General features: G+C 36.1%; 1 pseudogene; it reads right to left on the bottom strand.

Moving 5' to 3' along the window:
* Positions 1-264: 264 nt before the first annotated feature.
* LOC103350830 (UDP-glucuronosyltransferase 2B16-like) lies at positions 265-16,132 on the bottom strand (annotated as a pseudogene).
* Positions 16,133-22,683: the final 6,551 nt, after the last annotated feature.

A 22,683-nucleotide genomic window follows, 5' to 3' on the forward strand; every position in this document is an offset into this window, starting at 1 on the left:
GCTGGCTCTCATTCCCACATTGAAAGAGTTTCCAATCCTGGAAATAAAAATAATACTTTGATTTCATTTAAAAAATTCACTTCAAGAGTGAATGTTGAGGCTCAACAGATTAATCCTGTCCTTGAGATTCTTTTATCCTATATTACAGAGCTTGTGGTGGAGTGCTGTATCTGCTTCTGTTATGTTTCCTGCTTTAATTAGGTAATAAAAAGGTATGCATCCTAGCTACTGCCCAAATTGCAGACACACATGGAGTTCCTGGCTTCAGCCTGGGCTAGTCCCAACTGTTCCATGCTTTGGAGGTGAAAAATCGGCCTCATCAGATTCACGCTCTCTCTCTTCCACTTTCTCCCCACAGCCTTTAGATACTTTAAATAATCAATGAGTATTTTAAAAGTCACTTTAACTGTTTCCAATCATTAGTGTTTAATTATTTGTAATGTAAAACAAGTTACCTGTAGTTATAACCATAATTTACTTCTAAAATATAGCTTATTTAATGGATTTACTTTCTGTGATTTAAAAGATGTCAGACTTTAATGAAGTTTGTCTTGGAACAATGAATATAAATACACTATTTCATTGATTGCACATGAAATGTATCACATTACGCTTAGAAGATGAGTCCAACATAATAATTTATACATTTTAAGTGTGCATCCCTGATAATGTGTTAATCTTCTTTGTACTATAATTTTTTTTTATCTTTTATTTAATGAATATAAATTTCCAAAGTACGACTCATGGGTTACAATGGCTTTCCCCCCCCTACCGTCCCTCCCACCCACAACCCTCCCCTTTCCCACTCCCTCTCCCCTTCCATTCACATCAAGATTCATTTTCGATTATCTTAGTATACAGAAGATCAGCTTAGTATACCTTAAGTAAGGATTTCAACAGTTTGTTCCCACACAGAAACATAAAGTGAAAAATAATAGATGATTTTTTTTAAATGATGATGAAATCAGATCAGACCTATTGTCATGTTTAATCCCAGTGAGAGTCAAGTTGGGAATTGATAATTTCTTTTTTTTTTTTTACAGAAGATCAGTTTAGTGTACATTAAGTAAAGATTTCAATCGTTTGCACCCCCATAGAAACACAAAGTGAAATATACTGTTTGAGTACTCGTTATAGCATTAAGCCTCAGTGTACAGCACATTAAGGACAGAGATCCTACATGAGGAGTAAGTGCACAGTGACTCCTGTTGTTGACTTTACAAATTGACACTCCTGTTTATGGCATCAGTAATCTCCCTATGCACCAGTCATGAGTTTCCAAGGCTATGGAAGCCCCTTGAGTTCTCCGACTCTTATCTTGTTTAGACAAGGTCATAGTCAAAGTGGAGGTTCTCTCCTGCCTTCAGAGAAAGGCACCTCCCTCTTTGAAGACCTGCTCTTTCCACTGGGAACTCACTCACAGAGATCTTTTTGCCAGAGTGTCTTGGCTTTCCATGCCTGAAATACTCTCATGGGCTTTTCAGCCAGATCCGAGTGCCTTTAGGGCTGATTCTGAGGCCAGAGTGCTATTTAGGACATCCGCCATTCTATGAGTCTGCTGAGTATCTCACTTCCCATGTTGGATCACTCTCCCCTTTATTTATTCTATCGGTTAGTGTTAGCAGATACTAGACTTGTTTATGTGCTCCCTTTGACTCTTAGTCCTTTCATTATGATCAATTGTGAACTGAAATTGATCACTTGGACTAGTGAGATGGCATTGGCACATGCCACCTTGATGGGATTGAATTGGAATCCCCTGGTATGTTTCCAACTCTACCAATTGGGGCAAGTCAGCCCGAGCATGCCCCAAATTATACATCTCTTCCCTCTCTTATTCCCACTTTTATGTTTAACAGGGATCACATTTCAGTTAATTTTCAACACTTAAGAATAACTGTGTGATAATTACAGAATTAAACCAGTCATATTAAGTAGAACAGACAAAAAAAAAAAACTATGAGGGATAATGTATTAAGTTGTCCATTAGCAGTCAGGGCTATGCTGATCAAGTCACCATTTCTCATAGTGTCCATTTCACTTCAGGAGGTTTCCTTTTTGGTGTTCAGTCAGTTGTCACCGATCAGGGAGAACATATGGTATTTGTCCCTTTGGGACTGGCTTACTTCACTCAGCATGATGTGTTCCAGATTCCTCCATTTTGTTGCAAATGACTGGATTTCGTTGTTTCTTACTGCGGTATAGTATTCTAAAGAATACATATCCCATAATTTCTTTATCCAGTATACCATTGATGGGCATTTAGGTTGGTTCCAGGTCTTGCCTATTGTGAATTGTGCTGCAATAAACATTAGGGTGCAGACCGCTTTTTTCTTTATCAATTTAAACTCCTTTGGGTAAATTCCAAGGAGTGGGATGGCTGGGTCGAACAGTAGGGTTATATTCAGGTTTCTGAGGAATCTCCAGACTGATTTCCATAGTGGCTTGACCAGTTTGCATTCCCACCAACAGTGGGTTAGTGTCCCTTTTTCCCCACATCCTCGCCAGCATCTCTTGTTGGTAGATTTCTGTATGTGAGCCATTCTAACCGGGGTGAGGTGAAACCTCCTTGTGGTTTTGATTTGCATTTCCCTGATTGCTAGTGACCTTGAACATTTTTTCATGTGCCTGTTGGCCATTTGGATTTCCTCTTTTGAAAAATGTCTATTGAAGTCCTTGGCCCATCTCTTAAGTGGGTTGTTGGTTTTGTTTTTGTGGAGTTTCTTGATCTTTTTGTAGACTCTGGTTATTAACCCTTTATCTGTTGCATAGTTTGCAAATATTTTTTTCCCATTCTGTTGGTTGTCTCTTCACTCTCCTCACTGTTTCTTTTGCAGTACAGAAACTTCTCAATTTGATGCAATCCCAATAGTTGATTTTGGCTTTGACTGTCTGTGCCTCCCGGGTCTTTTCCAGAAATTCTTTGCCTGTGCCAATATCTTGAAGGGTTTCTCCAATGTTCTCTAATAACTTAATGGTGTCAGGACGTAGATTTAGGTCTTTAATCCACATTGAGTGGATTTTTGTGTAAGGTGTAAGGTAGGGGTCTTGCTTCATGCTTCTGCACGTGGAAATCCAGTTTTCCCAGCACCATTTATTGAATAGACTGTCCTTGCTCCAGGAATTAGTTTTAGATCCTTGATCAAATATAAGTTGGCTGTAGATGTTTGGATTGATTTCTGGTGTTTCAATTCTGTTCCATTGGTCTATCCATCTGTTTCTGTACCAGTACCATGCTGGTTTTTTTTTTTATTATTATTATTATTTTTTTTTTTTTGACAGGCAGAGTGGACAGTGAGAGAGAGAGACAGAGAGAAAGGTATTCCTTTGCCGTTGGTTCACCCTCCAATGGCTGTTGTGGCTGGCGCGCTGCGCCGGTGCACCACACTGATCCAAAGCCAGGAGCCAGGTGCTTCTCCTGGTCTCCCATGGGGTGCAGGGCCCAAGCACTTGGGCCATCCTCCACTGCACTCCCTGGCCACAGCAGAGAGCTGGCCTGGAAGAGGGGCAACCGGGACAGAATCCGGCGCCCTGACCGGGACTAGAACCCGGTGTGCCGGCGCCGCAGGTGGAGGATTATCCTAGTGAGCCACGGCGCCGGCCTCCATGCTGTTTTGATTACAACTGCCCTGTAGTATGTCCTGAAATCTGGTATTGTGATGCCTCCGGCTTTGTTTTTGTTGTACAAGATTGCTTTAGCTATTCGAGGTCTCTTGTGCCTCCATATGAATTTCAGTATCATTTTTTCTAGATCTGCGAAGAATGTCTTTGGTATCTTGATTGGGATTGCATTGAATCTATAAATTGCTTTTGGGAGAATGGACATTTTGATGATGTTGATTCTTCCAATCCATGAGCATGGAAGATTTTTCCATTTTTTGGCATCCTCTTCTATTTCTTTCTTTAAGGTTTTGTAATTTTCATCGTAGAGATCATGAACGTCCTTGGTTAAGTTTATTCCAAGGTATTTGATTGTTTTTGTAGCTATTGTGAATGGGATTGATCTTAGCAGTTCTTTCTCAGTCATGGCATTACTTGTGTATACAAAGGCTGTTGATTTTTGTGCATTGATTTTATATCCTGCCACTTTGCCAAACTCCTCTATGAGTTCCAATAGTCTCTTAGTAGAGTTCTTTGGATCCTCTAAGTAAAGAATCATATCATCTGCAAAGAGGGATAGTTTGACTTCTTCCTTCTTGATTTGTATTCCTTTGATTTCTTTTTCTTGTCTGATGGCTCTGGCTAAAACTTCCAGAACTATGTTAAATAGCAGTGGTGAGAGTGGGCATCCCTGTCTGGTGCCAGATCTCAGTGGAAATGCTTCCAACTTTTCCCCATTCAATAGGATGCTGGCCGTGGGTTTTTCATACATTGCTTTGATTATATTGAGGAATGTTCCTTCCATACCCAATTTGCTTAGAGTTTTCATCATGAAAGGGTGTTGAATTTTATCAAATGCTTTCTCTGCATCAATTGAGATAATCATATGGTTTTTCTTCTGCAGTCTGTTAATGTGGTGAATCACATTGATTGATTTGCGAATGTTGAACCATCCCTGCATACCAGGGATGAATCCCACTTGGTCTGGGTGGATGATTTTCCTGATGTGTTGTTGTATTCTATTGGCCAGAATTTTATTGAGGATTTTTGCATCTATGTTCATCAGGGATATTGGTCTGTAATTTTCTTTCACTGCTGCATCTTTCTCTGGCTTAGGGATTAAGGTGATGCTGGCTTCATAGAAAGAATTTGGGAGGATTCCCTCTTCTTCGATTGTTCTGAATAGTTTGAGAAGAAATGGGATTAGTTCTTCTTTAAATGTCTGGTAGAATTCAGCAGTGAATCCATCTGGTCCTGGGCTTTTCTTTGTTGGGAGGGCCTTTATTACTGTTTCAATTTCTGTTTCAGTTATGGGTCTATTTAGGTTTTCGATGTCTTCATGGTTCAATTTTGGTAGATTGCATGTGTCCAGGAATCTATCCATTTCTGATAGGTTTTCCTGCTTGCTGGCATACAGGTCCTTGTAGTAATTTCTGATGATTCTTTTTATTTCTTTGGTGTCTGTTGTTACGTTTCCTTTTTCATCTCTGATTTTATTGATTTGGGTCTTTTCTCTTCTTTTTTTAGTTAGTTGGGCCAATGGGGTGTCAATTTTGTTTATTTTTTCAAAAAACCAGCTCCTCGCTTGGCTGATTTTTTGTAATGTTTTTTTGGATTCAATCCTGTTAATTTCTTCTCTGGTTTTAATTATTTCTCTTCTCCTACTAGATTTGGGTTTGGTTTGCTGCAGTTTTTCTAGGTCCTTGAGGTGCGCTGAAAGCTCATTTATTTGGTACCTTTCCAATTTCTTGATATAGGCACCTATTGCTATAAATTTGCCTCTCAATACTGCTTTTGCTGTATCCCATAAGTTTTGATATGTTGTGTTGTTGTCTTCATTTACTTCCAGAAAGTTTTTGACTTCTCTTTTGATTTCTTGAATGACCCAGTGTTCATTCAGGAGCATGTTGTTCAGTCTCCATGTGTTTGCATACTTTCTGGGGTTTCCTGAGTTGCTAATTTCCAGCTTCATCCCGCTGTGGTCTGAGAAGCTGCATGGTATGATTCTAATTCTTTTAAATTTGCTGAGACTTGCTTTATGGCCTAGTATGTGATCAATCCTAGAGAAGGTTCCATGCGCTGCTGAGAAGAATGTGAAGTCTGTAGATGTAGGGTTGAAAGTTCTGTAGATATCTGTTAGATCCATTTGGGCAATAGTGTCAATTAAATCTGCTGTTTCCTTGTTGATCTTCTGTCCGGATGATCTGTCTATTTCTGAGAGTGGAGTATTGAAGTCCCCTAGTACTATTGTATTGGAATCTAAATCTCCCTTTAAGTCCCTTAACATATCTTTTAAATAGACCGGTGCCCTGTAATTAGGTGCATATACATTTATAATAGTTACATCTTCCTGTTGAATTGAACCCTTAATCATTATATAGTGTCCCTCTTTGTCTCTCTTAACAGTTTTTGTATTAAAGTTTATTTTGTCTGATATTAATATGGCTACACCTGCTTTTTTTTGGTTTCTGTTGGCATGGAATATCTTTTTCCAACCTTTCACTTTCAGTCTGCATGCCTCTTTGTTAGAGAGATGTGTTTCTTGTAGGCAACAAATAGTTGGGTTGTGTTCTGTGAGCCAGTCAGCCAAACGGTGTCTTTTAACTGAAGAATTCAGACCATTAATGTTCAATGTGACAATTGATACGTAGTGACTTTGCCCTGCCATTTTCCCGGAAATATTTTCTAGTATATGCTTTGAGCTTCCCATGCTCTTTTACTGGTAGGTGTTCTTCCTTTACCTTCTTTCATATTGATGGCCGTGTTTCTGTGTTTCTGAGTGTAGCACATCTTTAAGTATCTTTTGCAGGGCCGGACGAGTGGCCACAAAGTCTTTCAATTTCTGTTTGCTATGAAAGGTCTTTATTTCACCTTCATTCACAAATGAGAGCTTGGCAGGATATAATATTCTGGGCTGGCAATTTTTCTCTCTTAGCACCTGTGCTATGTCTCGCCATTCCCTCCTAGCTTGTAGGGTTTCTGATGAGAAGTCAGCTGTGAGTCTGATTGGAGATCCTCTGAGAGTAATCTGACGTTTCTCTCTTGCACATTTTAGGATCTTTTCTTTATGTTTCACTGTGGTAAGTTTAATTACCACGTGTCGTGGTGAGGATCTCTTTTGGTCATGTTTATTGGGGGTTCTATGAGCTTCCTGTACTAGGATATCTCTGTCCTTCTCCAAACCTGGAAAGTTCTCTGCTAGTATCTCACTAAAAAGGCCTTCCAATCCTTTCTCTCTCTCCATGCCTTCAGGAACTCCTAGAACTCGAATGTTGTTTTTTTTAATAGTATCCTGTAGATTCCCAACAATATTTTTTAGGTTTCTAATTTCCTCTTCTTTTCTTTGGTTTGACCGTATGTTTTCCTGTGCTCTATCTTCTAAGTCCGATATTCTCTCTTCTGCTTCACCCATTCTGTTTTTAAGGCTTTCTAATGTGTTTGTCATTTGATCTATTGAGCTCTTCATTTCATTTTGATTTCTCTTGACTATTACACTTTCCTGTTCTACTAGTTTCTGAGTTTCATTTTGACTCTTCCTTAAAATTTCATTTTCACGAGAGAGATTTTCAATCTTGTCCATTAAGGATTTCTGTAGTTCAAGGATTTGCTTTTGAAAACTTCTAAATGTTCTTATCATAAATTTTTTGAAATCCGTATCTTGCATTTCTTCTATCTCATCATCTTCATACTCTTGGCTTGGGGTGTTTTGCTTATTTGGAGGCATCATAGTGTCATCGTTGATCTTGCTCCCTCTATTTCTGTGTTTGTTACTCGACATAGTTAATTCTTCTTGCGTCACTGTGTGCTTTTTTTTTTTCTTTTCTTTTCTTTTTTTTTTTTTTTATACTGTGTCCGTGTTAAGTGGACTGCCTGCTGTTGGAGGAGCCTTGGAGGCTTGAGATGGGTGCGGCCTGAGAGCTCTGCCTGGTTCTTCCTCCCCTTCCAGTGCCGATGTGTGGACTCGGAGCCCTGAGCGTCCCAAGTCTCCCCACTGTTTTCTGTGTGGCATGCACTCTCCTTGGAGCACTGTCGTGCAGACTGTACTATAATTATGATAACCTAATATTTTTTTTTGACAGGCAGAGTTAGACAGTGAGAGAGAGACAGAAAGGTCTTCCTTCCATTGGTTCACTCCCCAAATGGCCGCAATGGCCGGAGCTATGCCGATCCTAAGCCAGGAGCCAGGTGCTTCCTCCTGGTCTCCCATGCGGGTGCAGGACCCAAGCACTTGGGCCATCCTCCACTGCACTCCCGGGCCACAGCAGAGAGCTGGACTGGAAGAGGAGCAACCGGGACAGAACCGGAGCCCCAACCAGGACTAGAACCCGGTGTGCCAGCACTGCTGGCATAGGATTAGCCAAAGAGCCACGGCGTCGGACCCATCCTGTCCTTTCTAAAACTTTTATATCCATTCGTGAATTTCTACTTGTCTGGGGAGGTTTTCCCAGAAAATTTTCATAAAGCATAAATACTTTCACTCTCGTCCCATGCAAACTTCACTATGAATTGGATTTTTGTTCTTGCTTTAATTTTAACAGACTTGGTATTGCTTGCATACAGGCTTTTTTTATAACCCTATATTCTATCTTAGCGCATCAAAGGAGATGCTATACATTCATGCTGGAACAAGATAATATAAGGTTATTTTGTTGTAAAATATAAAATCATGGATTTTTACTGAAATATGAAGCTTTGAAGATTCTTTCTGTAAATAAACTTTAAAAAATGCAATAGAGAAGTTACATATTAGACTAGATCAAGGAGAGTGAATCAGTTTACTGTAACACTGGTCACTGGAAATAAAACAGTCTGAGATTCAATAAAAATAAATAAAAGAAGAAGAGTAAACGAAGTTTAAGAGACTTCAGTATTGTGGTACAGTGGGTTATGCCATAAATTACATGAAGCATCCCATTTTAGAGTGCTTGTTTGAGTCCTGGCTGCTCCATGTCTAATTCTGCTCCCTGCCGATGCACCAAGGAAAGCTTCCAAAGATGTCCCAAGTATGTGGCCAAATGCCATCTATATGGGAGACCACTATAGACTTCTTGTCCTGGGCTTTGGCCTAACCCAGTCTATGCCGTTGCAATCATTAAAGGAGGGAACTATCGTATGGAAGATCTCTCTCTGTGTCCCTCTCTGTCTTCCTGTTGCTATTCTTTTCAATTAAATCTAAAAAGATGGGCAGAGCTAGCATAAAAACATAAAATATGGAAGCAGGGAGTAAACTTATGGTGTTTATTTGATAAGCATTATGGTGCCATTAACTTAAATGGCATAATCTGCAACACATTAATAATAGGCAACTGTGATACCCCCTCCAATTATTGCACATGTCATCCAAACAGAAAATTAAATTCAGAAACAGCTAGACTTTGGTTATATTGCATAGCAAATGGAATTCAAAGTTATATAAAGGCCATGTAATCCTGTAGCAACAGAATATACATACTTCTTGAGATTATACATGGTAAATGTTAAAGGAAAGACCATGTATCAAGGCACAAAATAAATGTTAATAAATTTAATATCAAAATCTTAGCAGGAAGCATCCTAAACCATAATAATATGAAAAATAAATAACAGGAGGAATTCTGAAAGCTAGCAAAAATGTAAATATTAATTATATGCTCCTGAGAAATTACTGGGTAAGAGAAGTAATTAAAAGTAAATTAAATATCTTGAGACAAAAAAAATGGAAATGCTACTTACAAAAACTTATGTGATGCAGGATAAACAGTTCAAAAACTAGAATCACAACAATAAAAGACTAAAAAAAAGAAGGAACTCAAATAAACTACGTATAATGAACCTTAAGGAAATTGCAGAAGAAGTAGAGCCCAAACCTGCAGAAGATAGTTAACAACAAAGATCAAAGAACAAATAGAAAGAAGAAAAATAATGCTAAAGATCCATGAAACTGAGTTGATTTTTTTTAAAAGCTAAACAAAATTGACAAGCAGTTAGCTTGACTATGAAATAGAGATGATTAAAATATGTAAAAACTGAAATGAAAGAGACATTACAAATTTTTTTTTGTTTTTTATGTTTTTTGTTCTTTGTTTTTTGGAATTGTTTATTTTATTTATTATACTAATTTCATGTATTTCATTTATACAGATTTAGGAACATAGTGATACATCCCTCCCTCCCACCCACTTTCCAACTCTTCTTCCTCCAGCCTCTACAATTTCTGCTCTTACCTAACAATTGTAAAGTTAACACTACACCAAGTAAAGGAGTTCAACAAAGAGCATGAAGATCAGAAACTGTTCCTCAACAGAAGAGATATGGGATATAAACACTCATTGAAACTCGAAATAGCCATTTAACTCCAATATATTACATTTTAGGAACTCTATTAGTCACCCCTGATCAGGGAAAACATATGATATCTATCTTTTGGGGACTGGCTTATTTTACTAAGTAAAATGGTTTCCAGTTGCATCCATTTTGTTGTGAAAGACAAGATTTCATTTTTTTTTATAGCTGAATAGTTTTCTATAGTGTATATATACACAATAATTTTTTATCCAGTCTTCTGTTATTGGATATTTGGGTTGATTCCATATTTTAGCTATTGTGAATTGATCTGCAACAATATGGGGGTACATATAACTCTTCAAAATGCTGATTTCTTTTTCTTTGGCTAAATTCCCAGGAGTGGGATGGCTGGATGATATGACAGCTCTTATTTCATTCAGATTTATCGCCTCACTGTCTTCCACAGTGGCTGGACAAGTTACCATTCCCACCAAAAGAGGGTTAGGGTACCTTTTTCCACACATCTTCATCATCATTTGTTGATTTCTGTATGAGAGCCATTCTAACTGGGGTGAGATGAATCCTCATTGTAGTTTTGATTTGCATTTCCCTGATTGCTAGTGATCCTGAATATTTTTTCATGTCTGTTGCAATTTGAATTTCATCTCTTGAAAAATGTACATTCAAGTCCTTCTCCCATTACTTAGCTGGATTGTTTGTTTTGCTGTTGTTGAATTTCATGAGCTCTTTACAGAATCTGGATATTAACCCTTTACTAGTCACATAATTTGTCAATATTTTCTCCCATTCTGTTGGTTACCTTTTCATTTTGTTGAGTTTCTTTTGTAGTGCAGGAGCTTCTTAGCTTGATATAATCCTATTTGTAGATTTTGGCTTTGATTCCCTGTGCTTCTGGGGTCTTTTCCAAGAAATTTTTTTCTTTGCTGAAACCAATGCTTTGCAGTTTTTCCCCAATGTTCTCTAGTAATTTGATGGTATTGGGTTGTAGATTTAGGACTTTGATCCATTTTGAGTGGATTTTTCTATAAGCTGTAAGGTAGGGGTCCATGCAGAGATCCATTTTCCAGCACCATTGGTTGAAGAGATTGTCCTTGCTCTAGGGATTGATTTTAGCTCCTTTGTCAAAAATCAGTTGGTTGTAGATTTGTGGATTGATTTCTGGAGTTTCAATTCTGTTCCACTGGTCTATATGTCTATTTTTGTACTAGTACCAGGCTGTTTTGATTATAACTGCTTCCATCTTTGTTTTTGTTGTATAAAATTGCTTTAGCTATTCAAATTCTCTTGTTTTTACATATTAATTTACCATAATTTTTCTGGATCTGTAAAGAATGTATTTTGATTAGGATTCCATTGAATCTATAAATTGCTTTCAGTAGTATGGACATTTTGATGATCTTGATTATTCCAATCCCAGAATATTAAAGAATTTCCATTTTTAATGTCTATTTCTATTTCTTTCTTTAGTGTTTTATAATTTTCATTTTAGAGATCCTTGGTTAAAATTATTTCAAGTTATTTACTCTTTTTGTAGCTATTGTGAATGGGACTGATATTGAAAGTTCTTTCTCAGCCATGGCACTGTGTATACAAACGCTATTGATTTTGGTGTGTTAATTTTATCTCTTGTTACTTTATCAAACTCTTTAATGAATTTGAATAGTCTCTCAGTGGAGTCTTTATATTCCCTATATATAGAATGTGCCTTCTGAAAATGGGGACAATTTGATTTTTTACTTTCCAATTTATATCCCTTGATTTCTTTTTCTAGCTAATGGCTATGGCTAAAACTTCCAGGACAATATTTATTAGTAATGGTGAGAATGGGCATCCATGCCTGGTTCTGGATCTTAGGGAAAATGCTTCCATCTTTTCCCCATTTAATAAGATTCTGGCTATGGGTTTATCATAAATTGCTTTGATTATGTTGAGAAATGTTATTTCTATACCCAATTTGCTTATGGTTTTCATCTTGAAAGTATGTTGTATTTTATAAAATGCTTTCTCTGTATCTATTGAGAGAATCATAGAATCATATGGTTTCTGTTCGGTTTCTTAAAGTCATGCATCACATTAAGTTTGGTGGTTGTTGAACAATTCATGTATACCAGGGAAAAATCCAAATTGGTCTGAGTGTATGATCTTTCTGATATATTTTTGGATTCGATAAGCTATTATCTTGTTGAAGATTTTAACATCTATGTTCATCAGGGATACTGATCTTTTTCTGTTCTATATATTTCTGAATTAAGAATTAAGGTGATGCAGGATGCATAAAAGGAATTTAGGAGTATTCCCTCACTTTCAATTGTTTTGAATAGCTTGAGAAGGATTGGAACTACTTCTTTTTTAATGTCCAGTAGAATTCAACACTGTAGCTATCTGTTCTAGGCTTTTCTTTGTGGAGAGGGTCTTTATGACTGATTCAATCTTTTCTGGCTTATTGGTCTGTTTAAGTTTTCCATGTCTTCTTGATTCAATCTTGGTAGGTGATATGTGTCCAGAAATCTATTCATTTCTTCCAGGTTTTCTCAATTTGTTGGCATATAGCTCTTTGTAGTAATTCCTAAAGATTCTTTTTTATTTCTGTGGTATCTGTTGTTACATTTCCTTTTTCTTCTCAGATTTTGTGTGTGTGTGTGTGTGTCTTCTCCCTCTTTTTTGGTTAGTTGAGCCAATGATGTATCAATTTTATTTATTTTTTTCAAAAAACCAGCTCTTCATTTCATTGATCTTTTGTAATTTTTTGTTTCAATTTTGATAACTTCTCTATTTTAATTATTTCTTTCCTTCTAATTTTGAATTTGGTTTCTTGTTTTCCTAGGTGCTTGGGATGTGTTGATAGCTCATTTATTTGGTACCTTTACAATTTCTTGATGTAGGCACCAATTGCCATAAACTATTCTTCTAATACTGCTTTTGCAGTATCCCGTAAGTTTTGATGTGATGTATTGTCAACAATTCATTTCCAGAAATTTTATAATTTCTATTTTGATTTCTTTAATGGCCCACTGTTCATTCAGGATCATGTTGCTCAGTCTCCATGAGTTTGAATATGACATGGAGATTCCAGAATTATTGATTTCTAGCTTCATTCCATTGTGGTCAGAGAAGCTGCATGGTTTGATTGTGCTTTTGTTGAATTTGCTGAGATGTGCTTTATGGCCTAGCATATGGTCTATCCTAGAATAAGTTCCATGCACTGATGAGAAGAATGTGTATTCTGCACCTGTGGCATGAGAAGTTCTAAGCTGTAGGTTAGAGCCATTTGGTTCATAGGAAGGTTCAAAGGAAGGTTCCTTTGTTGATTTTCTGTTTAGTTGATCTGTCCATTGATGAAAGTGGGGTGTTGAAAAAAAGCCTAACTAGGAGGTGTTGCATTACTTATTCAACATACATGTGTTAGCAATTTTAGTAGAAACAACATAGTATATGTATAATAGCAGGCTCACTGACTAATAGGAAAGATTGGAAAATCCAGAAATCAACATATGCATTTATTTTCACTTGATTTTGTACAATGGTGACAGCGACATTTAATAGGGAAAATGGCAATCTCTTCTATAATTGGTTCCAAAAACTGGTGATTCATAAGTAGAAAAGGGGAAAATAAAACTTTACCTTATCCCATATGGGATAAGTCAAATGGATTAAAATTTAAAATCAGACTGGAATTATAAAAACACTTAAAGAAAATAGAAGGAGAAAGCTCCATGGCATGGGTTTAAAATAGAAATTTTTTTTTTTATTTTTTGCACATTAACCTACAGTTCAGGCAACCAAATAAAAAGAGACAAATTGAATTGTATCAAACTGAAAATTTATTGCAAAACAAAAGAAGCAGTGCAGAGACAATCCATAGAATGATAAAAATATTAATACATCTGATAATGAGTTAAAATCAAAAATATATAAAGAACTCAACTCAGTAACAAAAAAAAAACAAACTTTATTTTCAAAATGAGCAAAGGACCGAGTGTTCTCTAAAGGAGATTTTTACACACACGACCAAAAGAAAAGGAAAAGTAACTGAACAGCTCCAATCATTCAGGGCCTGCAAATCAAAGCCATCATTAGATATAACTTTACGCTGCTTAGAATATCTATCATCAAAAAGAACAAAAGCAACAAATGTTGGCATGGGTGTGGAGAAAGAGAATATTGTGGATAGGAAGTTATTACTTGGGGCCGGCGCTGTGGTGCAGCAGGTTAACGCCACCCTGGCCTGAGCACTGGCATCCCATATGACCTCTCTCTCTCTCTCTGCCCCTCCTCTCTCTGTGTAACTCTGACTTTCAAGCAAAAATAAATAAATCTTAAAAAAAGGAAGGTATTACTACAACAATTACAGAAAATGATAGGCTCTTCATAAACTAAAAATCCCACATTTGGGAATGTATTCAAAGGAACTGAAATCAACAGGTTAAAGGAACATCTGCACTGTTATGTTCATAGCTGCATTATTCACAGTAGCTAAAATGGAGTCTTCAGATATCCATCAAGAAATGAATGGAGAAAAAATGTTCTATGTTTACATAATGCAAAGTCTTTGAAAAGAACAGAACTCAGTCATTTGGGAAACATGGATGAACTTGGAAGACATGATACTTAGCATAACAAAGACAGTGAATCTCACATATAAATGAAATCTAAAAAAGTTGAATTTACAGATTAGTTTTAGAATGATTCCTGCCTATGCCTGGGATACTGGGAATCGGGGTGGGGGGGTGGACAGGGAGCTGCAGTCAGAGGATCCAATGAGTAAGTTAAACAGGAGGAATAAATATTCGATATTTATCACTGCATGGTAATTATATTAAATAACCATGTATTGTAACTTTCAAACAAGTTAAGGATATATTTTGAAGATTTCACAATAAAATATTGAACAATATAAATATGTTAATAAGATTAATTTATTATTATTCCATATTTCTGTCTCTCAAAACATTTCATTGTATTCTATAAAGAACTACCTTGATTATGTCACATAGATAGTTGTCCTTGAAATGTGTAACAAGTCAATCTACATGTCTTCATTCATCAACAGAATGTGTACACTGATTTTTATATCAGAGAAAAGTATAATAAAGTGGACATATTTTTGTATAAATTCTCAGTGCTCCACTAGTAGCTCTGATTTCCTCGAATGCTCCATCCAAGTGATGACTCAATAACTCCTATCTGTCCCTATAATGTAAGCCTTGACATAGCATTCGTTAGCCTGGTAAATATTTGTATTATCATTTCATTATTTTACCTATAAGATACAGATTTCACAGATATTCCATTCATAAAAGATAATCTACAAAATCACAGTTATTTAAGAAGTCACACCAGCAACTAAAAGCATGACTTACCTAGAACTTCACTGCAAAACTGATCCCACCTCTTCACATTTAACATTTAAAATAAAGCATCCTTAGCATGTTTTTTACCCTCTCCATGAATGTCATTTGTCCACTTAAATCTGACATAATAACAGGCACATAGGAAGGAGGAAATAGAAGTCCCCCACTACACTTTTCATAGGTGTAGCCAGGAGTGAAGCGGACACTGTACACAAGGGGTGTGTTCAGTGGCTCAGCCAGCAGCTCACCACAGGGAGCAAATGGGTCAGCAAGAACAACATCAAACTTTGAATCCTGAAGCTTTGCCATGATTTTCTTGTTCATAACTAGGTCTTTAAAGAGATTTTCATAAATATCAGAATATTCAAAGAATAATTTTTGCATTAGTGGGAAATATTCCCAATATGCATCTCTTGAAACATCATGAATAAAGCTTCTATTTGACCTTTAGTATAAGATGTGTGAAAAGTTTCAAATGTAATTCCTGATTCATCATTGTTGTCCATTAAAATAGAAGCAGAAGATCTCAGAACAGTTACTGCATGACCTCGCTGGACAAGTGCATCCAGGATTGTCTTCATATTCATCCAGTGGCTGTAGTCCATGGACCACACCAGCACCTTTCCACAACTCCCAGAGCTGAAGCAGCAACTCAGCTGTAGCAGCAGCAGGAGAAGTGAGACACATCTCCTGGACATCCTGGTGAAATGCAATGCTTCCTCCCCACTTGTTGTCTCTTTAGTTCTTCATGGTTTTATCCAAGGGGAAATATAATAGACCATTAAATTATGGCTTGTACTGATTTAAATAAATGCATAATATGAATAACCAGAGCTTGTTGACCAGGATGGCAGATGAAAAAGCCAAGTTAGATGTTGTGGTTATGTGAGTGCTTCTAGTGTCTTTTATGATTAACTGATTTTCATAACTTGGAGACAAGGACCAACACATATAAAGCACCAGAGTTAGAGTAGTGCCATGAGCAGTGACAAGTGAGGTGATTTGTATCTGAGCTGTCCCTGATACAGAAGCAGAGATAAAATAATTATACAACTGATCTTCATTTCTTGGATAGCATGGTTCAAGGCACTTGATAAAATATTTTGAATCAATTCAAAGTTTTTTATCATCAATATATTTGGTTTTGCTTTATGATTAAATGTGTATGTAAAAATATACTGATATGAATAAGCAACAAAGGAAAATGCAATATTTAGAGAATGTGTCTCTTTTAATATAAACATACTTTGAATTTTTAAAATTTATTTTTGTTTGGATCGTGATTTTTTTACAAACATTATTTAAAGTATGATATTTACATACTGTGTGTAATGATGAAATATAGCTTAATAACTTTTTAAATATTTATTTTACTTAGTTTAAATGTGTTTTTTTTTAATGCATTTGACAGAGTTAGACAGTGAGAGAGAGAGAGACAGAGAGAAAGGTCTTCTTTCCATTGGTTCACCCCCCAAATGGCCGCAATGGCCGGAGCTACACCGTAGCTGGTCTCCCATGCGGGTGCAGGGCCCAAGCACTTGAGCCATCCTCCACAGCCTTCCCGGGCCACAGCAGAGAGCTGGACTGGAAGAGGAGGAACCGGGACTAGAATCCGGCGCCCATATGTGATGCTGGCACTGCAGGCGGAGGATTAACCAAGCGAGTGGTGCCAGCCCCCTATTTACTTATTTTAAAGAGTTACAGAAATAGGGGGAGAGAGAGAGAGAAAGCAAGCTTCTATCCACTGGTACAGTCCCCAAATGGCTGCAATGGCCAGAGCTGAGCCAATCTGAAGTCAGGAGCCAGGAGCTTCTTCCGAATCTCCAAGATGGATGCAGGGCCCAAGGACTTGGGCCATCTTCCACTGCTTTTCCAGGCTTATTTGCAGAGAGCTGGATCGGAAAAGGAGCAGCCAGGACTGGAACTGGTGCCTATATGGGATGTTGGCGCTTCAGGACAGGGCTTCAACCTGCTACACCACAGCATTGGCCTCCAATAGCTTATTAAATTAATATGCCTATTGCTTATTTTTTGAGGAGAGAACATTTGTAATTAATTCTTGGTAAGTTAGATCATACGTGACTATTAATTATTTGTATCATTTTGTGCAACAGAACCATAAATGTTATTCTTCCTTTCCAGCTGAAACATGTGACTAACATGTCTCCATTACTCTGCTTCCACAAGTTGGAAAGATTCAGATTCCATGTATGAGTGAGATCATGTGGTCCATATCTTTCTGTGCTTCAGTTATTTTGTTAGGATAATGTCCTTTAGTTCTTCCATGTTTTCACCTGAGAGAATTCCATTTTGTTGTTAAGACTGAAGTATGTTAATCTTGTATTTAAGTCCATCCTGTTCACTGTAACCTTGGTCATCCCTTTATAATCGGTTAAGTCAATTCCAAAGTTCATGTTGTCCTACCTAGAATTTTTCATTATTTTTAAGCAATTTAACTCACCTTATTTGAACTAATTTGTCGGTCATTCTGAGTTCCTGTCATCATGACCTGGCATTTTTAGTTTTTTAAAAGAACAAATTTACCTTTTTATTGCTCTTCCCCAGTCAGTCAAAAAACAGAAATGAGTGCAATTTATAAACATAAAAAATGATCAATCTGATTAATAATAAGGGGTTTCTCAAATCTGTGGTTCACTTTCATAAACAAAGGTCCCTCAAAGTACAATAAGTTCAGAATGCATTTAATGTGCCTAAGCAACCAAACATCACAGCTTAACCAACAGTACTTAAGAATACTAAAGAACATATTTCAAGAATACAAGAAAACTTTTAGGTAACAGATTTGTATTACTTGTCTTAGTAAAAACTTTCCATTCTATATAAAATTAATTGAGATAACAATATGTTAAAATGTTAGTTCCTGACATAGGTGAACCATCTATAGTTGAACCATCTACATGTGGTATTTTCAAGATTAAGTTTAACTTTATTTCATTTTATCTTCAACCAGTGTGGTGTTTCCACATCCTGCCTTTTAATAGAAAACTTATTTCGTGGAATAATTACTGCATGGTTTCCAAATCTTGAAAAAGATAGTGTTAAACAGTTCCAAGAAGGCTCAAGGACCCCTAATTATCTGTTCAAAGAAGTTCCTTTCAGAAGTCCAGTAAACAAAAGAAAACAAAGGGAGAGTTATTTAATCAGTAACATAAAAACAGCAAGTCTCTCACAAGGGAATTTTTATTAGGCAAACTGAAGACTTACTAGCGGAAACTTTAGAAGCTAGGAGAGAACTCATGAAATTGTGACAGTCTTGTAAGAAAAACAGATCCAGCCATGAGTACTATGTCCAGCTAAGTCATCCTTCATAAATGAAGGAGAAATAGACACTCGTGTATGATGAGCAAGCACTGAAGAACTTCATCAGCAGAAGCCTGGTGACAGAAGAAACATAAAATACAATCCCTACAGTAGCAGTGAAAGAAGGATAAGCACCACTGCAAAAATCAGGAAAAGTACAAATCTTAACAGGTGAGCAGACACACACGGAAGTGACAGGAGAAACATACAGTGATTATTACTTTTTTTCTTTAAATTCTGGATTTGATTTGCTGTATACCCAGTTAAGAGTTTTACACTTGAACCTCTAAGTGCCATACTTCTGTTATTTTTTTTTTTTTCTATTTAGTAGGTTAAAGCATCAGGGTTATGTTTCTCTCTTAAAATATGTTGAAAAGATTTGGTCCTGCTCTTTTTTCTGACTGTATATGTTATTGAACTAAATTTATTTTAAAAAGTTTAGTAGAAGTTATTAGTCAAGCTACCTATACATTTAGTTATCTCTTAAGATTTTTAAAAATGAAGCTAATTTCTTAAATTCACATAAGAGAGTATTAAATTATTTTTTCTTTTTTGTCAGTTTTCTGAATTCATTTTTAAAGAAACATGTATTTTACATAAGTTGCTCAAATTATTCTCATAAAATTGTTTAACATCTGTCAAGAAACTAAGTGGAGTATCCCATGAGCCAGCATCTCCCAATATTAGAGATATATCCAAAATAAGTGAAGCCAATCTGTCAAAAAATCTGCACTCCATTTTTTATTACAGCACTATTCACAGTAGAAAAGAAACAGAATCAAACTAAGTGTTCAACCTGAACTTAATGAGTACAGAAAATATATGCATACATAATGGAACACTATTCATTCATAAAAACAGATGAAAATCATTTCATGTATAACAATATGGATGAACTTAGAGGTAAAATCAGCCAGGAACAGAAAAAATCTGCTGCAAGCTGTGTGGCATAGAACTTTAAGCCTCTTTCTGTGGCACTGGCATTCCCTTTGTGCCTGTCCACATATGATCCAGCTCCCTGCTAATGCACCTGCGAAAGCAGTGGAAGATGGCCCAAGTCCTGGGCCCTCACCCTGATATGTGAAACCTGGAAGAGACACTTGGCTCCTGGCTTCAGACTGGCCCAGATCTAGGCTTTGTGGTCTTTTGGAGAGTGAACCAGAGGATGGAAGATCTCTCTATCTCTCTCTCCGCCCATTCTCTCTCTCTATTTCAGCCTTTCAAATAAATAAATAATTCTAAAAAAATAATTATTAAGAAAGAAGAAAGACAAATACCACATAATCTTACTCGAAGTTCAAATGAGAAAGTGGGAGTTTAAACCTGAAAAACAGTGAGACATAGTAGATTGAAACTTACCAAGAGGAAACATCAGATGTCAGGGTTATTCTGGCTAAACTGACCTAATATGATTCTGACAGAAGACTGGGTGTTCAGACCACCTAGCAGGTGGTGCAGAAAGAGGAATGTGATCAGACAGTGAGAGTAATGAGATATTGGGGAGTGGTGGTGTGGTTAACCTGACTTATCAGAGATTTCCTGCTAAAACAATTTCACATAGAAGTTCCCAAATGGACTTTGGTATAGTGTTCAAAAATTGATTAAAACTTGATCAAAGCAGGATGCTTGTCAGTCTTTTTAGCCATATCTGTGTAGTCTCCCCACTACTAGTCTCTTTTTCTTAGATGCTTTAGTTCGGGTACATGGTTCAAAATGAGTGAGAAGTAGAGAAAATAAAAGAGCATGCAAAGACGCAGAGAAACAGAGAAGGAAAGACAGACAAACACAAAGAGACAGTCAGAGACAGACACAAAAGCACTGAGGGAAATGCAGAAGAACATATTCCTTTTCTTACAAAGCCTCTCAAGTTAAGTTGCATGATTTGTACTGCATTCTTCTGGTTGCAACAGGCATAAAGTTTGCCTAAGTTCAAGAGCAGGGGACATGAGTTAATGAAAAGATTGTGAAATAACAAGTATTTGTTGTGTCCAAATCACCACAAATTCAACCTCTTGAGCTGCCCAGCAGAGATCACTAATCATTAAATATTGACAGAGCACAGGAATCGTGTATTTAGAGTTTTACAGTGGTAGAAATTTCAACTGATATTGCAATGGATTTATTCAGACATTTTAAATATGATATAGATTTCATAAATATACTCTGACAGATCATGTAGATAATACTAATAGGTTTTTAAATGCTTCAATATTTTCAATGATACTAAATAATTGTTAACATTACCTTTGAATTTGCTTCTGTGAATGAATATATTTATTTAAGTAGGTGATTTAGGCCACATAATACCTGAAAACATTATTGCATAGTTTAGCAGTGAAGTACAATGAGGGGATATTAATAATACTATAAGAGGAAATTCTGTGTAATCTTTCAGATCATTTACTCTGTGTTTATAGGAACATAAGTATTTTTTATTTTCAAAGTCTTGTTTTTCTTCTGGAACTTTTTAAAATTTAGCAATGTGACATGGACATCATTCAAGCATACTCCATTTTATCATCCTTTTCTCAGAAATGGTTAAGTTCCTTCTATAACTTTAGTGGAAAAAGAAGCGTACACTATCTGATAGCCATTTAAGCACTGGAGAGAACCTTTTGTGTCTTATATGGTCATGTTCAAGTATTTCACATGAGAAATTCTGAGATACAGAGTTCTAGTTCAAATAATGTATTTGTTTTTATCCTAGAATATACTTTTCATACTTTTTTCATAATTTTTCATTGTGTAGGTCTGTTGCTTCACTTAAAATTAAAATACATTTTACATATTACCAAAAAGAGCCATTGACTATTCAGTGCTGCGGAGTGTTTTCCAGACAAAAACCATGTAAACTGAGGTGTGTAATCTTGCCATATTTCTTCCTTAATCCTCAGATTTATCTGTAAAAGGCCTACCTTTTTGTGGAAATGTAGACATATATGTAATTAATCTGTTTTTTTTTTAAATTAGTTTCTCTATGTTTGTAAAAAATATCCAAAATAAATGTGAACAAAAATCCATTTTTCTCTAACTTAAAAATATCCCCATGGTATACTTGCAAATATTTTATGTAAATTTCATTGTAAATTGATACTATTAAGCCACAAAAGTGAAGTATATACAGAAGTAGGTAAAAAATATGTTCAGTTAAACTAGCAACAACAGCAATAGCAAAACATCAGCAAAAACCCACTCCTCAGTTCATCTGGAAAGTCAAAGATCAGGAATCAGCTGGGTAAACTGGAAACTGGACTGAGCACCTGCTCTGGAGAAACCCTGTTCTGATTACTGTAGAATATTTCTTGACTCAACAGCTAAAATAGTTGTTCTCATTTGACTCTAATACTTTGTAGCTTTAGAAAGAAAATGATGCATGCTTAGTTATATGATGGCCTATTTTAGTGACAAAAATTGTGCTTATATTGTGGATATTAGACACATCTTTGCATGTATCAAATATGTGACCAATGCATAGTATATTTACAAATATTATATATACTCAATTATACATTATTTTATATTAAATATGTCTATACATACATGTTAAGTAATATAGAACCAAATAAATAGTGGTAAATTTAAAAACTTAACATCAGTTTTACATGTTAAAATGGACAACACATGCATTTCATATTGATGTATAGCTTCATGAATAACAGCAACTCCCTTGGTGAACAGCCAGAACAAATATTTTAATATTTTGTATCTACATTTTCCTAATTTTCTATAACCATGGTATCTAATACAGTTTCAAGCATTTGTTTTAAATGCAGTCTTTAACCTGCATAACAAAGTGTTGTTGAAAAGAAGCAATAGAAACCCAAGTAGTACCCATTTATTCTTGTTCATTAGGGCATTTTACATATACTTTTGAAATTACAATATAGAGAAAACATATATTCATAGGAACATTATCCAAAGATAATGTTTATTTGAGAGAGTACTGAAAATGTCAATAATTTTAAACAATTTTTATATTCATAGACAGAAAGTTGACAAGAAAAATACTCTTCACGTGGCAGCAAGAGTAGGTCCATGGACCAGATCCACAGCAAAAAAAAAAAAAAAGAAAAACTACTGAAAATTGTTTAAAAACACAATGACACAATTTCTGGGAATTTTCTTA

This window comes from Oryctolagus cuniculus, chromosome 8, assembly GCF_964237555.1.
Source record: "Oryctolagus cuniculus chromosome 8, mOryCun1.1, whole genome shotgun sequence".
In the NCBI taxonomy this organism is placed as follows: domain Eukaryota; kingdom Metazoa; phylum Chordata; class Mammalia; order Lagomorpha; family Leporidae; genus Oryctolagus; species Oryctolagus cuniculus.